At 50.7% G+C, this 21900-nt stretch overlaps 1 long non-coding RNA gene across 1 annotated transcript in view; it reads right to left on the bottom strand.

The window, feature by feature from the left end:
- Positions 1-1592: 1592 nt before the first annotated feature.
- LOC120400311 overlaps positions 1593-21900 on the bottom strand; it is a 33526-nt gene continuing 13218 nt past the window's right edge. The window contains exons 2-3 of the long non-coding RNA XR_005595710.1: positions 18350-18434; positions 1593-1713 (exon numbers count right to left, since the gene is read on the bottom strand). This is a non-coding gene — a long non-coding RNA (uncharacterized LOC120400311). The remainder of the gene's footprint in view (positions 1714-18349; positions 18435-21900) is intronic.

The raw sequence follows: 21900 nt of genomic DNA on the forward strand, positions 1-21900 counted from the left end.
TAGAGGCTGCCAATTTTTTTTTTTTTTGGAAGGCCTAGAGTTCAGCTGATGTGAGAAAAGGTGACTTTATCTCCTCTAGCACTGTTAAAATGGCGGTTCCCCACCACTGCTGTGAGTGAATGCAAGAGCATAGGCTCTTCAGGCTTTTGATCTGGATGGGAGCTTCCCAGTACTCAGGGATGTTTGGGTCCAAAGTTTTCATTTCAGGCATATTTCCCCTTTCTAATTAACCTCTACACTAGTCCCAGAAGCAAAACTGCTGCCCGCCTCCCATTCATGTCTCATTCTACATTCCAGTGTAGCTTGGACCATGGTGGGAAGGCTAAGATTTGGAGTCACCCAGCCTCAGAGAGTATAGAGTTGAGTAGGAGACGTTAGGCACTGGCCAGTGTAGCCCAGGCCTTAGTTGGCAAAACCCAGATAAGCTAGGTAACTTGCCACAGGTTCCCATCTGATGAGGGGAAGGGAGATATGCTGATCTGTAATTCACCTTCCATGGCCACAGGGAGGACCACTGGGACTCTTACCTGAATGGTTTTGCCATCAACTCAGACTTCACACAGCCAAACTTAAACTCCTCATCTTCCCTCCCTATTCCTTCCCACAACCTTATTCTCTATCACCATCCCTACCATCACTGGTTTTTTTGAATCACCTTCCCTAATTCCTGTTCCGTCATCCCCCACAACATCTCTAAGTCCTGTTCTTTTCTCTCCAGTCTTCTTTGAAAGCTCTCGTCCATCTTGCCTACTGTAACCGCCTCCTCCTTGGCCTTCCCAGCATCCTCATCACTCTACTCCCATCCATACAAAGGCTGCCATTACGTTCATTTTCCTTGCTGTGACCTGGCTGTCTTTTCTGTGACTAGTTCTACCGGCTCCCTGTCTTCCAATGCATCAAGCTCAAGCGTGTCATCCCTGTCTTCAATACCCGTCATACCTCTGTGTCTCCCACCTTATTCTTCCCCTTCCCCCCCCCATCCCCTACCCTACCCACTCCACAAATGAGGTCAGCCTCAATGACCCTTTTGTCAGCTTTTCACACAAATATCCTTGTTTTGTTCCTTGTCACCCCCATGCGTACAGCTCATTCACAAATTCACCAAACTCTCTGCATTCAAGTCCCTCCTGAAGGCCAAATTAGGCCATGATGCTAATGTGAATCTAGTTGACCAATGACGACAAGTCTGAGGAGTCATTGGCAATAGTTTATATACTCCATTTAAATAATAATTACACTTGACATCCCATAATAAGGCCACTCACCACCTTGACCACTCGGCCCTCCCCGTTCCTCTATGTTGGTCTGTCTTTAGAGGAGAGTTCTTTGGGGTAGGGACCACCCTCTCTTGTCTGGTTGGAAAGAGCTTAGCATGTTGTGGCTGCTGTCGAAAATAGTCTAGTAATAGATTCTAAAGCAAGAAAGGACTATTATGTTCCTCAAATCTGACTTCCTGAATAGCACAGGCCTGAGAATTTCTACCAGTAATCCCTAAACCAAGCCCAGTAATCTGAGCTACAGTATATATTTTAAATGGCCATCCAGTCTTGACTTAAAGACTTGGGTTCCACTTTAGAGTGAATCCAGCACCTACCTTGGCAAGCTGATCCAGTGGTTAATGACTCAATTCTCTCGAAGGGAGTCTGTAGTAGGTAAGGTGGAGCTCTTCTTGAGAAGGTTTTTTTGGAAGCCAGGAAACTGAGGGAGATACAGCTTGAAAAGAAATGAGAAGAAAAACCGGATAACATTCAGCATTTAAGGTCATCTGCTGCAAAGTGTCAGCTCACCTATGGCAGGTGTGTCTGTCAGTTCAAGGGGAGCAGGCGATATTTGCAGAGTATGGCCTGTGGACTAAGCGGATACATATTTCCCTTGCCATAAAGCACCTCTTCAGCAGATCTGTCCCTCAACCACCTCACCAGCTTGTTCCTATGTCAATAGTACACAAATGCTAAGGGTACGTTCTGAGTCCAAAGCCGCTGACAATCTAGTAAGGAGGCAACAACTCTCAGAAAAAAACTACCAACCTCTGTAGCCCTCCAACACACAATTTTCACACCATAATAATGACCCTACTCTGAGTTTCCCCTGAGTAAGAACCAATATTTGGCCCATTGTTCGAGACGTGGTGTGCTCACAGCATGGAAAGAACATGTGCCTGTTGCCAAGTGCAGCTGACTTACAGGAGTGCAGTGCCATTGACCTCAACGTTGGGGTACATCAGTGCTGAATTTAGCCCTTTCGTCATGGTTTTAAATACAATTAGTGGATGAGGTCCTGAGGTTTGCCTGAGTCAGGACTGAATTTACACTGAGTGAAGACCTCTGGAGAAGTTACCTGCTGAAAAGAATCTGGTCAAACCTTCCTAAAAAACTAGTAGCCTAGGCAGCTGGTATGCTGTTCCTTTTACCGAGGAAGATAATTAGGATTGGTTCTCTGTTTATCTTCTCCTTCCCCCATTTGTTTGTTTCTTCCATCAGCTGTTGTCTTGTCTTAAATATAGATTTGATTTGAGCATGGACTGTCTTCTTATTATATGTGCGTAAAGTGCCTAACACACTGGGCCCTTGATCCCTGGTTGGAATCTGTAGGGATTACCAGGATAGAAATAAGAGTAGTATGTAAAATGAGGTACACCCTATAATTTTATCTGGAAAAGTCCTCTAAGGTCATCTAGTTCATTCTCCGGCTCCACTGAAGGATGGTTTGCCACAGTACAATCAGTCTCCAGTACTTTGCCCAAATTTAGTTTTAGATGATGCACATGAGGATGTTTCTACCACTTCCTCCTGGAGAGTCTTCCCAATGGTGAGGTCTTTGGGCTGTGGAAGAGTCCCCAAATATTGAGCCTAAATTGTCCTTTCCTCCTTGTTACACCATTAGAGGATCCTGCCTTCTCTCCAGTTGTCGGTGTGGCACCCTTGAAAAAATTTGGCCCTGAGCAATTTTGAAAAATCTGGCCCTAAATCTTGGCCATATCAACTCTGGATATAACTCCACTGCTGTCAAATGGGTTACAAGGATGAATTGGGCCAATTTAGTTCTTTTAATCATTTCTCCGTTTATGGGCATCTTTCTGGTGCTGAGACACCAAGTATTTCAGGACCAGTCTCACACAGACAGGGCCTGCAGCCTTTCTACCCCAAGACACAATATCTGTGTGAACCACAAGTCAGGTGAGAGGTAACTCTGAAGTTTAAGCAGATGAGGCTGTATTTTATTTTACAACCCTAGGACAGTGGTAGTAACCCAGGATCAAATATATTGTACTAGGAATTTTAATACAGAGCCAGCACCCCCTACAACTAAATTTCCTCATTCAGTTTCTTTCCCATTTTATCGGAAGCACCAAGGAAACCCAGAAGCAATCCATTTATAGTGAGCAGAGGCAAAACTAGTGCAAGCTATTCCTGGGTTTGGTGACCTAAACTGGGGTCTGTTGGTGCAAGAGCATGCCGGACCTGCCAACACTCAATGCTTTGGCAGCTGAATTAAGGATTTGTATGATGTGTGCATTAGCAGGGCCAGCTCCAGGCACCAGTGGACGAAGCATGTGCCTGGGGCGGCACATGATAAGGGGCGGCATTCTGTCCATTTTCGGGGCATCACAGTCCGGGCAGCTTTTTTTTTTTTTTTTTTGCGATTGGGGCAGCAAAAATGGTAGCGCCGGCCCTGTGCATGAGAGGGGGGGGGGTGTTTTCTCCACCCTGAAAGGGTGTTTGTTTTATGCCTATGATAACTTGTCATCAAGCTGAAGATTTCAGTTTTTTCAATTACACTTATTTGCACAGAACGTTCTGGCACTTTCATCTGAAGTTTTCCTCCCTCTTACCATTCTCAGCGTGGAGAATTCTCTTTTGCTTAATGCAGGAAAAGGTGTGAAACAGCATTCATTATCTCCCCATCTCTAAATATACTATTCAACTCCCCATTGCTAAGTTCAGGGAAAGGATTCAATGGAAAAGTCCATTTGAAAAATAGCTAAAAATCCATTCTTTTTAAAAAACAATTGACTTGTGAAAAATGGTTATATTGGTTAACCAATAACAGGAAACACTGTACATAATCTCTCTGCACTGGTAAGAGGAAAATAAAATTATATTATTAGTATTACAGTAGCGCCCAGTGGCCTCCAGCTGAGATCAAGGCCCCATTGTGCCAGGTGCTGTATTATTTGTATTTCTGTAGCACTTAGGGGCTGCAGTCACAGATCAGGTCCCCATTGTGCTAGGCACTGTGCAAACACAGTAAAAGGCTCCTGCTCTAAAAAGCTCCCCGTCTAAATAAAGACAAAGGGTTGGGGGAAAAGAAGTATTGTTTATCTCAACTGAGGCACAGAAAGATTAAATGACTTCACCCCAGCTCACACAGGAAATCTGTGGCAGAGCCAGAAATCGAACCCAGTTCCTCTGAGTCCAGTGCCTTAACCATTTGACATCTTCAGCCACAAAACACACCTTTTACACAGCAGACATTATTCAAGCAGTTGCATCATAGCGTTTGACATTACATGGTCTGTTTTAGATTAAAAAAAATATAGAAACACACACACCCAGTGGGGAATTTACTTAAATTTTAAATACAGCAGGACTTTAAACATCTTCCACTTGTTTCTGCCTTTTTTTTTAAAGCATAAAGACCTTTCTGCAAGAAAGGAAAAATAAAGCCACCCTTCCCATCCACGTGCTAGTCAAACTACACCATGTGACAATTTCCTAGCAGACCAGAATGAGTACAAAACGCTGAGCAGATTATCCCTCTCAAAAGGTGTGGCTGAAAGATATTCACCCTGTCTGCTGCAGAGCTAATCATTCTCAATTAGAAGCCAGCTGCAATAACCGTGGCATGCTGGTGTAAGCGGGGGAATGGTCCCGCTATTGTGGGGAACTTTCCTGGCTCCTGTGCTACCCCGGTGAAGTGGGCTAGCGAAAGGATCTGAGTCCTCGCTCCCACTTCCTTTACCCAGAGGCCTCCCTGCCCTTGAGGACTCTCCTGTTTGGCAGAGTTCTCGTAGCCCCAACAAGACTGGGCCCAGGATTCCTGGGGGGCTCAACCCCCAACCCTGCTGTGGCCACCTAGGACAGGGGCTAAGGTGTCCCCACTCCGGGGTACCCTCTCTGCACTGGGCACCTCCCTGACCCACTGATTATTCCATACAATTTAAAGCAAATACAAGTTGTTTACTTAACAATCAATTTAAAGAAAAGAATAAGAATAAATGGGAACGGTTACAGGGAAACACATCACCCTGCTCTGTGGCAGGGAACATTACAAACAATGTCTCTGGACATCAAAGCACTTTGCAGTCTGTTCCTTGTAGGCCCCAGGCCTCCTTCTCAGGCCCTGGCTGTGCTGCAGGGATGCTGTGGGTGGGACACTTGAAATGGTGGTGACCACACACCTCCGGGCTTTGGGTGGTGGGATCCTTCTTTCCAGTGCCAGCCCCCCGGCAGGTTAAGGTCCCCCTCCCAGCCTGGCCTGCATGGACCCTTGGCTGGAGTGTCTTTCTGCGCTGGGCCCTTTTACCAAGGTTCCCCCCCTTGGCTGGCCCCAGTTGCTCACCACACTCTGGCTCTCTGGCTGCAGCTCTGCTCCCAGCACAGGATCTGCTCTCTCTGGGCTGTGCCTCTGGCTCTCTGGCTGCAGCTCCGCTCCCAGCACAGGATCTGCTCTCTCTGGGCTGTGCCTCTGGCTCTCTGGCTGCAGCTCCGCTCCCAGCACAGGATCTGCTCTCTCTGGGCTGTGCCTCTGGCTCTCTCTCCAGCTCAGCTTGGGCCCCTGCTTCCTCCTTAGCTCGGCCCCACTCTGTCTGACTCCGGCACATTCCTGCTCACACACGGAGGACGGGACCCACACTGGCCTTCTGTCTCCCTGATTAGCCGGCCTGCCCTGTCAATCAGGCTGACCTGAAGCATTGGCCTCTTGCCATTGTTCCTGGGGACTGTCAGTCTCAGGGTCCTGATTTGCCATCAATCCCTCCCCTTTTAGTGCTGGGAGCTAGCAGCCAAAACACCCCCACTGAATGTTAGTAAGGGGGCAACAGTCCCCTTACATTCCCCCCTGCTAAAATTCTGCCACAGCCACAATAGTTACACCGGTACATCCAGGCCCCATAACAACAACATATATCCACATCATATTATATTAAAAACCCATTAACAATTACGAAAAGAACATTTAACATAGTTAACACTCCACATCTACTTCTTAATACTATACATAACAATATTCATCAACACACTACATAGAACCAATAAAATAAGTATCTCTAAGTCTAACAGGAAGTACACCTTTATTAGCCCTCTGGGACCTCCTTAAAACTGGTGGTTCGTTACCCATATTTTCTGTTTCCCTATCCTCGGATAATACTGGGTCAGTTTGAGGGATCTGGCCATTCTCGTTAGGGTTTGGGTTTGCCCCACTCTGTCCCCCTCTGTATTTGGTTTGTGGGACTAGAACCATTTCCCAACTGGTTTCAGCCTCCTCAGCGTGTACTGATCTATGCCTCCTATGGTCCCTGTCTGGACTAAGAGTGCAATGTTTCAACTGGTCCCTGTGTACTACTCTCTCAGGACCTCCTCGTTCAGGCCGAATGGTGTAAACTGGTAGCTCGGGATTGGTGTGAGCAACTACAATGTGGGGCTTTGACTCCCACTTGTCCTGTATTTTATTACGCCCCCGGTGTCTATGGTTACGAACTAGTACACGGTCACCGGGCCTGATGAGAGCCCCACTGGACTTGCGATCATAAGTCCTTTTCCTACTTTGGGCAGTGTCTTTAGTTGTATTGAGAGCAACTTCACAGGCTATCTTCAGCCTGTCATGGTGACCTTTGACTTGGTCATCATAATTGGTCACCTCATCCTTAGAAAAGATTTCTTGATGTTTCTCTGGCAACGCCCTTATGTTAGCCACATGTGCAGGAATCAGCCCTTGGCGTGCCACGTGAACAGGAACTGGCAGTCTCCCATCACATCTTTCTGGAAGAAAGGTAACTCGTCCTCCCTTCTCCTCATCATCTGCAGCTCATTTTCTGGTACACAGCGGTGTTCATCAAGGATCTTCCCTTTCCACGGAGGAATAATGGTCTTCTGTTTTCTGCCCACTTTAACATTTCCAATATGCCTCCTGGGGCCCAGGGAATGACTCTGCCTCTCCGCTCGAGCCAATACTCTACTCCGCACAACATTCTTCGTATAGTGCTCGTGACAGTTCATCCTCCTGGTTCCTTCTCCTGGTAAGAGTAGCTCCTTCAGCTCACTGATGATGTTCATTCCTAGAATCCCTGGAACTTCTTCTCCCATATGGCTCCCTTTTGACACTTTGTCTTTCAGGATGAAGATGCATTTTCCTGGCAGCGTTTGGCCCATATACTCTATGTCTGCTTCAAGGCACCCCGCCACTGGGATTGCCAGTCCATTAACAGCTGTTAGACGTACAAACCGTGTGCTGTGCATGGTCAGGTCCTTGTCCTTCAAATATTTTTTAAAATGCGACTCTGTAATGGTGGTGACTTCGAGCCAGTATCTACCAAACATCTGGTCTTCACCCTGCTATATATACTTCAGCAGTTAGACAGTCTCCAAATGCTCGCTTACAGAAGTCGCTAGATATGCTGGCACTGACCACGTTCCTCTCACTGTATGCAGAGGGATTTTCCACCAAGGACAGGCCTAGGAATCCTTCTGCCACTGCTTGGCCTTCTACTCTAGATGGACCACTCGCTCCTGGTGCCCCATTGGTTTCGAGTGCCTGGGACTCTGTTCTCCTTCTCAGTGAATATTCTCGGCTAGTATGTCCTGGCCTGTCACAAGTGTAACAAATGTATCTTCCCAGCTCATCCTTCAGTGGGGCTCTTCTTCGGGGTCCTGGGGCCCTTGGATGTCTTGGCATATTGGTGGGGTTTTTCTCTTTCATCACCTCAGTCATTACTTTCAGCATCTCCCCCTGTTGGACCGCCAGTTTTTGGACAGCTTCACTTAAGCTTTCCAATGTTAGCTGTGTTTGGGGCAGGTCTTTTTCCCCAGCAGCTGCATTCACTAGGCCCCCACTTCGTGTACAGGGGTTACTCTTGGCTGTCTCTGCCACAGGAACTTCCTCTTCTTCTGACCACATAATGGCAGCCTGCATGAGTTCATAGAACTTCTTACTGGGCTCTTCCTTAAACCTCCTTTTCATTTCACGTCTGAGGGAGTCATCACGAAGCCCCAACACCAGCTGCTCTTTCAGAACTGTATCTGGGTCTGGAACTCGTTGAGGGTCTCGCCGCTCCACTTTGCTCATTCTCTCCTGGAGGTCATATGCATATGCCCGGATAGTTTCACCAGGCTCCTGCTTTCTCTCAAAGAACTCCTTTAGTCGGGTTCCAATAGGCACCTTGTCTCCATACACTTCTAGGAGGAGTTCAAATACCTTTTCCACATCTTTCTTGTCTGCCACTGCCATGAACTTTACTGTGGCCTTGGCCTGGCCCTTGAGATGTTCCTCTATGAAGTCTACATGGTCTTCTACAGGTACTCTTAGCACACGCAGAGCTGCCTTCACAGACTTGACCCACTCTTCTACCGTAATGTCTCCTGGTCTTGTCGGGAAGCCACCAAACTCTGTGACCTTCCGCTCCCGTGGGACATAAATAGTAGCGGGTTTCTTAGCTTCTGCTGCCTGTTGGTCTATTACTGCCTTGGCCAGCGATAAGGCTTCTCTCTGTTCAGTTCTAGCTTGTTGTAATGCCTCCGCTTGGTCTGATAATCTGCGCTGAAGTTCAGCAAACTGGGTTCGTAGTTCTTCAATTCCAGCCATGGTAGAGTGCTCAACCAGGCCTGGACAGTGCTACTAGAACTCAACCAGTAAACCAATGGGGTGGACCCTGTGGATAGGATCCTGTTCGTGACGCCAATTATGTAAGCGGGGGAATGGTCCCGCTATTGTGGGGAACTTTCCTGGCTCCTGTGCTACCCCGGTGAAGTGGGCTAGCGAAAGGATCTGAGTCCTCGCTCCCACTTCCTTTACCCAGAGGCCTCCCTGCCCTTGAGGACTCTCCTGTTTGGCAGAGTTCTCGTAGCCCCAACAAGACTGGGCCCAGGATTCCTGGGGGGCTCAACCCCCAACCCTGCTGTGGCCACCTAGGACAGGGGCTAAGGTGTCCCCACTCCGGGGTACCCTCTCTGCACTGGGCACCTCCCTGACCCACTGATTATTCCAGACAATTTAAAGCAAATACAAGTTGTTTACTTAACAATCAATTTAAAGAAAAGAATAAGAATAAATGGGAACGGTTACAGGGAAACACATCACCCTGCTCTGTGGCAGGGAACATTACAAACAATGTCTCTGGACATCAAAGCACTTTGCAGTCTGTTCCTTGTAGGCCCCAGGCCTCCTTCTCAGGCCCTGGCTGTGCTGCAGGGATGCTGTGGGTGGGACACTTGAAATGGTGGTGACCACACACCTCCGGGCTTTGGGTGGTGGGATCCTTCTTTCCAGTGCCAGCCCCCCGGCAGGTTAAGGTCCCCCTCCCAGCCTGGCCTGCATGGACCCTTGGCTGGAGTGTCTTTCTGCGCTGGGCCCTTTTACCAAGGTTCCCCCCCTTGGCTGGCCCCAGTTGCTCACCACACTCTGGCTCTCTGGCTGCAGCTCTGCTCCCAGCACAGGATCTGCTCTCCCTGGGATGTGCCTCTGGCTCTCTGGCTGCAGCTCCGCTCCCAGCACAGGATCTGCTCTCTCTGGGCTGTGCCTCTGGCTCTCTGGCTGCAGCTCCGCTCCCAGCACAGGATCTGCTCTCTCTGGGCTGTGCCTCTGGCTCTGTTCTCCAGCTCAGCTTGGGCCCCTGCTTCCTCCTTAGCTCGGCCCCACTCTGTCTGACTCCGGCACATTCCTGCTCACACACGGAGGACGGGACCCACACTGGCCTTCTGTCTCCCTGATTAGCCGGCCTGCCCTGTCAATCAGGCTGACCTGAAGCATTGGCCTCTTGCCATTGTTCCTGGGGACTGTCAGTCTCAGGGTCCTGATTTGCCATCAATCCCTCCCCTTTTAGTGCTGGGAGCTAGCAGCCAAAACACCCCCACTGAATGTTAGTAAGGGGGCAACAGTCCCCTTACACTGGGAAACCCTCTGCTTCTCTGCAAAGCTCCTGAGTTATCTGTCTCTGTATCAGCCCAGAGGAGGGAGAAGGGAAGCTGGTGAAAACCTAAAGTCCTTGACTGTGCTGCTTCCGCCCATGCTAAATGCAGTGAGAGGATGATGTGTCAGGGGAAAGGTCTGATGCTGTTTTCTAGGAAGGGAGATGAGAACCTACCACACTCATACTGACTCAGGGTACGTCTACACTACGGGACTATTCCGAATTTGCATAAACCGGTTTTGTAAAACAGATTTTATAAAATCGAGTGCGCGCGGCCACACTAAACACATTAAATCGGTGGTGTGCGTCCATGGTCCGAGGCTAGCGTCGATTTCTGGAGCGTTGCACTGTGGGTAGCTATTCCCTAGCTATCCCATAGTTCCCGCAGCCTCCCCCGCCCCTTGGAACTTCCGGGTTGAGATCCCAGTGCCTGATGGGGCAAAAATCATTGTCGCGGGTGGTTCTGGGTAAATGTCGTCAGTCACTCCTTCGTCTGGGAAAGCAACGGCAGACGCCTTTTTTCCCTGGATTGCCCTGGCAGATGCCATAGCATGGCAACCATGGAGCTTGTTTTGCCGTTTGTGACTCTCACCGTATGTGTACTAGATGCCGCTCACAGAGGCGATTCAGCAGCGCTACACAGAAGCATGCTTTTGCATGACAGCAGAGATGGTTACTAGCCATATTGCACCATCCAAACCCTTCCATAAATTGGAACTGAGGATGATCATGGCTACCAGTCCTTTTGTACCATTTGCTGCTAGTGCCCCTGGTCAATCAGCCAGGGGTGCAAAAGCCAAGAGTGGTTGCTAGCCATATTGCACCTTCCATCGTTTTGTACCATTGGCTGCTGTCATAAGTGCCCCTGGCCGATCAGCCAGGGGCGCAAAAGCAAAAATTGGGAATGACTCCCTGAGTCAATCCCTCCTTTTTGGTATCTAAAAATAGAATCTGTGCTGCCTAATATAGGCAAGTGTGCTAGAGAACCACCTGCTCTGTGTCAGAGCCCGCAGAAATTATCTGTATGCTATTCACAGGGGGTGCTCCTGTAACAACCCCACCTGTTGATTCCGTTCTTCCCCCAGCCTTTCTTGGCTACCGTAGCATTGTCCCCCCACTTGTGTGATGAATTAATAAAGAATGCAGGAATAAGACACACTGACTTGTTAGTGAGAAATGAGTGGAAGGCAGCCTCCAGCTGCTATGATAGTCCAGACAGGACATTAAGCAGTGTGTAGGAGAGAAGCCCAGCATCCCACTGCTAGTCCAGGGGCAACTGAATCTTTTCTTTACACATGAAGGGTGGGGGCTGATGGAGCTCAGCCCCCTGTTGCTATGATGAGGATGGTTACCATATTGCACCATCCATCCACCAGAAAAAATTAGGGCCAATAGGCTGATGACGAGGACGGTTACCAGTCCTTTTGTCCCATCAGCTGAAGCTGATCATGAGGATGGATTTCCATCATTTTGCACGATCAGCTTATGCTGATGATGAGGATGGATTTCCATCTTTTTGTACCATCAGCCGCCCATGACGGGGGGGGGAAGCAAGGATGTTGGTGTTGACTGCTGCACTATCGCGTCTATCTGCAGCATTCAGTAAAGATAGGGTGACATGTAAAAGAGTCAGAGGATTGTTTTACCTTTCGCTTCTGGGGGTGGGTGGGGGGTGGGTGAGTAGATTGCCAAGCTATGCCCTGACCCGCGGGCACTGTGTTTGACCCTAGAAGCATTTGGAGCTCAGCCAAGAATGCAAATAATTTTCAGAGGCTGCAGGAACTGTGGGATAGCTTCAGTCCTCCAGTCCATGAGCGTCCATTTGATTCTTTGGCTTTCCGTTACACTTGTCACGCTGCAGTGCGCTGAGTCCCTGCTATGGCGTCTGTCTGGAGATTTTTAAAAAAGGATTCTGAATTTCATCTTCTGTAACGGAGCGCTGATAGAACGGATTTGCCTGCCCTTACAGCGATCACATCCACATGGTCCATGCGGGAGCTCTTTTTTTAGTTTGATTTCGGACTGCATCGCCACCCGTGCTGATCGGAGCTCCACGCTGGGCAAACAGGAAATATTCAAAAGTTCGCGGGGCTTTTCCTGTTTACCTGACCACTGCATCCGAGTTCAGATTGCGGTCCAGAGCGGTCAGTGGTGCACTGTGGGATAGCTCCCGGAGGCCAATACCGTCGATCAGCGTCCACACTAACCCTAATCCGATATGTTAATACCGATACTGGCGTTACTCCTCGTTAGGAGGAGTACAGAAACCGGTTTAAAGAGCCATTAAAATCGATATAAGGTGCCTCCTAGTGTGGACGGTTTTGGCGTTAAATCGGTTTTAAGCTCCTAAAACCGATTTAAACGCCTAGTGTAGACCAGGCCTCAGACACACAAAGACGGGGCTTGACTGTCCTCTCACTTTCACCAGTTTAAATCAGGAGTAAACCCTCTTTAAGTCAGTGGAGCTACCAAGGGTAAAAAATCAGGTCCCTGATTACTTCAGTGGCGTTGTTCCTGATTTCTACCAGTGTAGATGAAAGCAGAAAACTCAGGCCACTCACACACCACCTCCCTCTCATACACTTAGGCAGGGGGCCCCCTTCACTGGTGCTGTCTGGCTATGCTGGCCAAAGGGGCACAGGGCAGGCAGAAGGGCCTCGCAGCGAATATCCCTGGTGCAGGAGACCACGGTGCCACGTGCACACCTAGTCCCACCAGGATTCTGCCAGGGAGGGGTCGGAGCAGAGTAGAAGCATGTCAGGGGCAGGTGGGGGCATGATTACACATGCACACCAAACCATGTGACTTCTGCACCTATGCAGTGGCCTATAGGGGCCATTTTAACAAGGGCATAAGTTGGGCTGGGCCTAGGGTTGCCAACTTTCGAATGGCACAAAACAGAACACCCTAGCCCCGCCCCTTCCCCAAAGCCACGCCCCCCGCTCACTACATTCCCCCTCCCTCGGTGGCTTGCTCTCCCCCACCCTCACTCACTTTCACTGGGCTGGGGCAGAGGCTTGGGGTGCAGGAGGGCGTGTTGGCTGCAGCTGGGGGTGCAAGCTCTGGGGTGGGGCCAGGGATGAGGGGTTTGCAGTGCACGAGGGTGCTCCAGGCTGGGAGTTGGGGCCGAGGGATTCGGAGTGTGGGAGGGGGTGAGAGTTCGGGGGTGGGGCCAGGGATGAGGGGTTCAGGGTGTGGGAGGGGGGTCTGGGATGGGGTAGGGATGCAGGGTGGTGAGGGCTCTGGGTTGGGAGTGCAGGCTCTGGGGTGGGGCCAGGGATGAAGGGTTTGAGGTCCAGGATGGGGCTCCAGGTGCGGGGGGGCCTCAGGGATGGAGCAGGGGGGTTGGGGTATGAGGCCTCTGGGCCGGGGGGCAGGCTCTTGGGTGGGGCCGGGGATGAGGGCTTTGGGGTGCAGCAGAGGGCTCTAGGTTTGGGGGCCCAGGGCTGGGGCAGGTGGTTGGGGTGAAGGAGGGGGTGTGGGCTCTGAGGTGGGGCCGGGGATGAGGGCTTTGGGGTGCAGGAGGGAGCTTGGTTGGGGGGGCGTGTCTCAGAGCTGGGGCAGGGGGTTGGGGTGCGGGCTTACCTCCCGGTCAGTGGCACAGTGGGGCTAAGGCAGGCTGCCTGTCTGTCCTGACACCACGTGGCGCGCACCCCAGAAGTGGACAGCAAGTCCAACGCTAGTAGGCGGGGGGTGGGGGGCCAGCACATGGAACCTCATGGCCCCCCGCCTAGGAGCCGGACCTGCTGGCCGCTTCCAGGGTGTAGCGCAGAGCCACGACAGGTAGGGACTAGCCTGCCTTAGCACCACAGCACCACCGACCAGACCTTTAATGGCCCACTTGGCAGTGCCAACCGGAGTCACGAGAGTCCCGTTCTGGTCAAAAAACGGACACCTGATCACCCTAGCCAGGCCTCAGGGGTGGCCTTGCCTGCTCCAAGGGATGGTTTGGCCCCTGGCAGTCCCTGAATAGGGGAAGGACAAGTCACCTCCCCTGAGTAAGCCTCCCCAAGCCCAGTACTTATACCCAGCCAGCAGCTGCACGGGTAGAAAGAGGTACAATCAAGAGACCTTTCCCCAGGGGGGATTCGGAACTGTGAAGAAGCCTGTGAAGAAAGGAAGCCGAGGCCAAGCTCTGGCTGCTGGGAGCTCTTCCCCTAGGGGGGATTCGGGTCCCTTGATTGTTTATCCCTGGATTGCAAAGCCCCAGCGAGGCAGGTTGTTGTTGTTGGTTGCCAAGAGGTGATATTTGTTCTGACACATATGAGAAAGCCGGGCCATCCGTGCAGATGTTGCCCAGGGAAGCTGAGGTTCCCACACCGAATAGGAAACAGGGCCTCACGAAGCCTGGACTGGGAGCGAGGAAGTGGCAGTGGGGCTGGATTTGCAGTGGCAGGCTATCCAGGGATGAAGGGAGAAGAGAAGCCAGGCCTTGGCGGGGAGGGAGAGGGGGAATCTATTCTTAGAGAAAAGGGGGGGTGGAGGGGGATTTTATTGTGAGACCTTGTTTACACTGAGAAATGAATGAATCAAATGACCTTGTTTATTGTCAGCCGTCTGAATGGACGGCAGAGGGAGAGGGAGGGGTAGTATGGGGGGGGGTCTTTTTATATTATTGTTAATTTGGCCATTCACAAACTTCTTTTTTCCCAGCATACACGGTGTGTATTGTTGCCAAGATGAAAGAATAAAAGGTGAAACTCTATTCCTTCCTCTCTCTGCCTCCGCAATATTCTCCAGATCCCCAGACAGACATCTATTATGATTTCTTAAGTGCCAGTCCACACAGCCCCATGCAAGACACAGAGCCTGATTCTGCTCTCATTTAATCCACTTGCTTGGATTTTTAAACCCCAGAGACTTCAATGGCGCGGTTCCCGGTTGCCAACAGAGCCAGGTACACACCGTCCCTTTAACAGGCAGTAATAGATAGCACCACAGTTTCCTGATCTGGTCTGAAAGTTAGCTCAGTGACCCCCTAACTCTGTGATAGGACATGGGCTCGTTGCTATCAGGGAAGATAGACCCCCTCGGCCAAGCGTTTCATGTGACGACAAAGGTGGGGTGCCTACCTTGAAGTATCTTAAGAGGGCCTGATGCTCAGAACAAGCTGAGCACCTGCTCTCGGAGAATGAAGCACTTTTAACGTGTTTCAGGTTGGGCCCCCCACGATCCTTATAGAACACCTTGGCCTTAGCTCCTAACTATCACTAAGGGTTCTGCATGGTAGTTTCCCATCCAAGGACTGAACAGGTGTAACGCTGTTTAGCTTTACAAAAGCAAACAACTTCACTGCCTGAGTTAACAGACAGGTTACCCTGACCATGCAGGGTTTGTTGTTCTGATTTAGGTCTCACAGAGCCTGGGACATGCATGAGGAAGGGACAGTGGATTAAGTTAGCATCAAGTTGACATAAGCTTTCTCCCCTTTAAGAAAATCCTCACCTGTTTTGGACAGGTGGAGCCAGGAGGGATGTTTCCCAGTTCTCTTCCCTGCATGGCACTCGAGTACTGATCACAAGAGCACAGCTCAGTTTCTCATGGAATCAGCTCCAGGTATGACTCACGCAGGACCTCGTGTCTCTCCCCGGAACCAGTCTCTTGATGTCTCTCTCTCTGGTTGAATGGCTCAAAGGCATTTCAATTTCAGGAGCATTATGTTCCCAATTCTCAGTGGGTTTTAGACAATCTCCGTGAGTGTCACACCTGACCAGATGCAAGACAACCTAGTCTAAGGTTTTCCTCTTACTTAGGGTGACCATATTTCCCTGTGCTGAATACAGGACACCTGGTAAAATTACTCGTATTCAAGCGAGTTCAGCGGCAATCAGTCAGTCAGAACTATGCAGCACCAACGATCAAATTGACATCAAGTTGGCTGAGCCCCTGGTAAAAAGAAATAGTGCGTAGGTGGATTCTTTTCATTTACCTTCTTATCTGGAAGGCTTTAGGGTTCACAAGTGGAGGGGTGACAAATGTGTGCCTACCTGCCCCCCCCCCCCACAGGGAGAGGTGAGACCCATACACTCCTGTAAACCTCTCTCATACAGAGGGTGTGTGTGTGTGTGTGTGTGTGTGTGTGTGTGTGTGTGTGCGCGTGACCTGACCCTCCCTTCCCGGTGCTCTCTGCCCTCCATGCTTGCCTGGGCCCCTGGGACGGACCCGCCTCTCCTGGTATCTGGCGCCATGTTTTCCTGAGGCAACACGTGGAGGGGGGAAATGCAGGGTCACATGACTCCCCCTCGCCAGATTTCTGCCAGGGTTCACACCACAACATGGCCAGCAGCATCCTTTCAGCACTGTGCGGGAGGGAAGGGACAGGAGCTGCTTCCAGCCGCATGGGAGGAGGAGGTGGGGAAGGAATGACCTGGCCCATGTCTTTGCAGAGCTCATCTCTCCTCTCCCCGAGTCCCTTCCTGACCAGAGTGTCAAAAGACAGGTAACACCTCCAGGCTGCTGCTGGCCACCGACATAACCCATCCTCCTCCGGCTACAGTGTGGGCAGGAAGGGATTAAGACCTAAGGCTGAATCATGTACCAGGACCCAGGGAACCTGCCTGCAGGGGCTTCAGGGAACCTGGCCAGAGAGGTGGCTCAGGGGGGAGGGTATCTAGGGGACGGAGCAGTGAGGGTGGGGCAAAGAGGGTGCTAAGCCCCTGTCCCGGGGGCTGCTGCGAAGCCTGCAGGTTCAGGGTGTGAACAGGCTGGAAATCGCTTCACCCCCCCATCCCGTCACGCCAGAGCTTAGCTGAGGGGCAGAGAGGCTTCCCTGTGCAGGGCCGGTGCAACCCATTAGGCGACATAGGCAGTCGCCTAAGGCACTAACATTTGGGGGGCAGCAACCACAGCGGCCGGACCTTCCGCCGCCTCTGTCGGGGGCGGGACCTTCCACCGCCTAAGGCGCCAAAAAAGCTGGTGGCGCTCCTGTCCCCGTGCCAGCGCTGTGTGGGGCTTTGGTACATGCAGAACTCGGCTCCTCCTGGCCAGTGCCCTGGGCTGGCAGCTTTGGGGCTTTCCTGGGGCACCAGTCCAGCTGGAGGGGGAAGGAAGGAGCCTGCCGGCCAGGGTGTTGGTGAGCTGAGCGCTCTGAGCAGGGGCTGGTTCTCCGCACTGCGCTGGGAACAGGGTGGCGGAGGGGGTGTATGGAGGAGCAGTGAGGCTGTGGGGGACAAAGCAAGGAGAGGACAGTGGGAGAGGAAGCACACAAAGGGCTGCTGGGTGGGTAGCAGAGGCGACATGTAACCGGCTGCCACCTGGAGCCTGCCCACACACACCAGCCGCTGCAGCGCACAGGGTGGGGCCCTGCTGGCCGAGAGCCGGCACGCAGCGGGGGTTGTGCTGGTGAACCAGCAAGGGGAGCAGCCGGCCCCATGTGCTGCATCTTCACCCCACCACCAGCCTTACACATCCACCCCCATCGTTGGCCACTGGACCCCGCACTCACTCCTGGTGGGCGGGTGGCTGGCAAGCAGGGATCCGGCCAGTAGCAGGACCCGCCAGTACTGAAGGGAAGACGACAGAAAATACAGGACAATTTGCCCACTTTGAAGAAAAGTCAGGACACCTGCAGGAGGGCTTAAATAAGGGACTTTCCCTTTACAAACTGGACGTCTGGTCACCCTACTCTTACTCCAGCAGCTTTCTTCACATTCTCATGCACCTTTCACTAGGTGATGGAGTTTTTCCTAACCTGAAACATTGGTGCCATTAGAATGGCTTTCAGCTGGAGCAGGAACTGTGGGGCTTTGATTCAGAAGCCAGACATCACCCACGGACCCGGTTTGGCTTTGCCCAACTCCTCCTTTCCCAGTTCAGAGGGGTTGGCTTGAAGAGGCCACTCTTGGCTCTTTTCTAGCATTATGCTTGCAATGAAACACCACATCTACTTGTATTGCTCCCACCACCTTCCGCGGAGTTGCTCCCAGGTATTCATGGCTTTCTCCTCTCATCACAGCTGTGAAGTAGGGAAGTACCATTATCCCCATTTTACAAATGGGAAAACTGAGGCACTAGGCTTTTAAGTGACTTGCCCACAGCACAGAATCACTGGAAATTAAACCCAAATCTTCAGCGTCTCAGTCTAGTGCCTCAGCCACAAGACCATGCTTCCTTTCTGTGTAACTGTTAATTTAACCAAGCTAACAGAATTAGGCTGTTTAGTCCTGTAATGTTTCTAACTGTCTGAAGGTTAATACTTAAGTAACAGAGCTGTTGTGTTCCAAGTACCATTTGATGAAGTAACTTTTCATTTACTCTTGGTTTCATATTGATTGTTTGAACTGTTCTCTGTATAATGAGGAACGGTCTTGGACTGAAAAAAAAGAGAAAGTTTTGTATAACTTTAGTGCCAATTAAACATTCCAGCCTGACACCTGTGGAGACAGAGGGCCTCTAGGCCGAGACAGCAAGAAAGCAAGCTTCCCTACTAACCTGAACCAGGATACCGAGCTGCAACCAACAATGGGAGTTGGACCACATGAGAATGCACAAAACATCAGGTATGTTGAGGGGAGCAGGGTAGTACAGAGCTGGGAGAGAGAGGGACACGTCGCCCTTCTGTCCCTGGTTCTCTCAGAGCTGTAGCTGTAGAGATGGGAAGATACCATCGCTCACCACAACCAATCTCCAACCACCTAGTATTCGTCCTCCCATACCTGAGCAAGGCAGCTGAGAATCGCTCCCAGGTTATGTCCAGCTCCCCCAAGGTGGTGCCAGTATCCTGGACCCTTTTCAGTCAGACTTCAGGCCAGGATGGGAACAGCAATAATGCTCTTGGCCCCAGTGGGGGATCTCCTCGTGGTCACGGACAAGGGCTGTATGTTCATCCTCATGATTGGACCTCTACCCTGGATCTGACACAGCTGACCATAGACTCCTGCCATCCCTCCTCAGAGATGGGGCAGGCACTAGGTGGACAGCTCTGAGATGGGTTCAGCTGTTGCTGTCAGACCCAACCCAGAGAGATGAGCACCTGCTTCTCCTCTTCCAGAGCTCCTGCCCGCAGAGTCCCACAGAGATTCATCCTCCCACCAAGACAGCTACAGTCTCCATATAGAGCCACCAGGGGAGATTGTGAGAAGACATGGTGGTGACACTTAGCTCCACGGCACCTGCCTATCAGATGCAAAGGAAACCATCTCCCAGCTGAGGTTAGAAACTGGATCAAGAGCAGCAGGTTGAATCCAAAGAAGACACGTGGTGGGGGCTCCCCTTGGTGATAGTTAGTTCCGAACTCCCACCCCTTGCCTTGAGATGGAGACCCCTCCTTGTTGCCCTTGGGTAGGCAGGGATTCACCCAGAAATCACCCCACCACTGTGATCAGCAACAGTCACGTCCATCAGTGCCAAGCAGACACGGAGGTGGGGACTCCTGTCTGATCCTCACAGTCACTGTGGTGCAGGCTCATTGGGGCCCCATGCTTAGGCTGCTCCCTGGGCCCAGGCCACAGCCCAGAGCTTGGACGCCTGGTCTGCTCAGACCTTCAGTGGCAGCTCTCACTGCCACATGTGTGCTCTCAGCAGCCCATGCAACTGCAGTTCCTTCTCCCATTGCAGGAGAGCTCGCAGCAGGAAGCATGAGCTGGATTTCCTGCCTGCTTTCTAGCCCACCAGAGCTGTGAGGTTGGATTCTCCTGTCTGAGCAAATCCCGCCAGTCAGGGCTCCCTTGGAGTGGGGGGCTCTATAATAATCATGCAGGTGTGTAACATAGACCTTTTCATCACTAGATCTCAAAGCACTTCAATCTTTAATGTATTTATCCTCACCATGCCACTGGGAGGCAGGGCAGTGCTGTTATCCCCACTTTATAGATGGGGAACTGAGGCGCAGAATGGCTAAGTGACTTGCCCAAGGTCATACAGGAAGGTTGTGGCAGAGAAGGGACTTGAACATAGCCTCTCACAGGCTAGTGTCCTAACCACTGGCCCATCCTTCCACCTGTAGTTCACAAGATGACTGTGCCCTGTCTTGGTGGATTTGGACTTGGCTGTGGTGATCATTTGTGACCTCCTGCTCTTGTTACTGCACATTATTGAGCTTGACTGTGTTTGCTTAAGGAGAGAGGAAGTATAATTCCCTCTCTGCAGGACTTGCTGGGTGGAATCCCCTCACCTGTGCTGTGCAGGTGCTCAGACTAGACAACTATCATGAGCTATTCAGGCCTTAACATCTAGGACTCTATTCCTGCAAATGTAGGAATGAAATTGCCAACCTTAATAATAAATAAATAAGCTACAACTGGTTCAGATCACAGCAGCAGCAACACATCTGCTCTGTCCCGGAGCTTGCATCGCCCCAGTCCTCTGCTCTCTACACTGGGATCTGCATAGAATACTGGGTCACATTCAAGGTTTCGGTTCTCAGCTTCCTCATCATACATGGGATTGGCCCAGCAGGTTCCCAGAAGAACCACCATAGCTCTGTTCCACTGTCAGCCTCCAGAGTCAAACTCCCCTGTGCAGGAGATAGAGCTTTCTCAGACACCAGCTGACAAACCTGGGACTCGCTCCTGGGAGGCCACGGGATGACACGGGATCAGCACCTCCACAGCAAAGTGGAAACCCACCTCTTTGACAGAGTCTCAGGAACACCATGTTAGAGGTAAAACAAATCCAGAAGAGGGAGGAAAATGCATAAAACCAGGCCAAAAATGAAATCCCCGAGTGCCCAGAGAAAAAGAACCCTATACCTGTGGGGGATGCTCAGATACCTTGGAGGCCATGGAGAAGCCCAAGTAGATATTTCATTTGGAATGGCTCATTCACCCCACCAATCTCTGCTGACAAGGCCACTGCTGGTGCTAGGTGTGATGTAGACACTCGCCCACAGGGGAATGGAGCCAAACCTCTGAACTCATTTCACAAAGGTCTCCAAACCGCTCTCCTCAACCTGCCCCGTGGCACTGAGCCCTGTATAAACAGAGACAGGGACAATCCCTGCCCGTAAGAATTTACAATCTAAATGGGCTAAGAAATTTCTGCTATAACCTTGGTTTCAAGGTTCTGCACTTGTCTGTAATTTTCCATAATGAAAGTGAGGGGGTCACCAGCTGTAGGTGGAATGCAGGGCACTTTGGCCCTCATATAAAGGACACTTGAGATGTGTGCACCGAACCATCACGCGCTAACTCAGAACTGGTGAATTAAAGGAGAAAAGACCTCTAACCCCAGTAGCAATCTGCTGAGCCATCTACTCTCAGACTACATAGATATCAGAAGAGATCTATCTCAGCAAACATTCTCTGTTGCAATAAGCTTAGTTATGTTGAATGGAAGTGAGCGGCTAGAGACGAGAAAGCACAAAAGAAGGAAACTCTGCCATCTAGAGGTCATATTCCTCAATTACAACCATTAATTAAAAGGGTCACTGTCAGGTGGTTTGCCCTACATTTATGTATTAAAAAAAAATAAGCGTTTACAGGAGGTAAAGCCAATAAAAACATTTGAAATGTAAAAAAAAAATAGACATTTTTTCAAAAGACAAAATAAACATTCCTGGCAACGAGTCTAACCGGAATGTTGTAGTGTGGAACTAGCAAATAAGAACCTGCGAGAGAAACTGACAAGTCAGTTTTCATTTTCCAGACAGGGAAGTGAGCTATTTTAAAATGTTTTCAGTTTGAAAAGAAATGATCTAGAATTGTATTAATCTCCGGCCACATTTTTAAGGGTTCAGAACCTACAACGGGAGGGCAGAGTTTGAAAAGAATTCAGCTCCCATTTAGACACCTAAATGGAGACCAGACTTAACAAAGTGTGCACCCCACATCTCCTATTGC

The sequence above is a fragment of the Mauremys reevesii genome, linkage group 3 (genome assembly GCF_016161935.1).
Source record: "Mauremys reevesii isolate NIE-2019 linkage group 3, ASM1616193v1, whole genome shotgun sequence".
NCBI classification, from domain to species: Eukaryota; Metazoa; Chordata; order Testudines; family Geoemydidae; genus Mauremys; species Mauremys reevesii.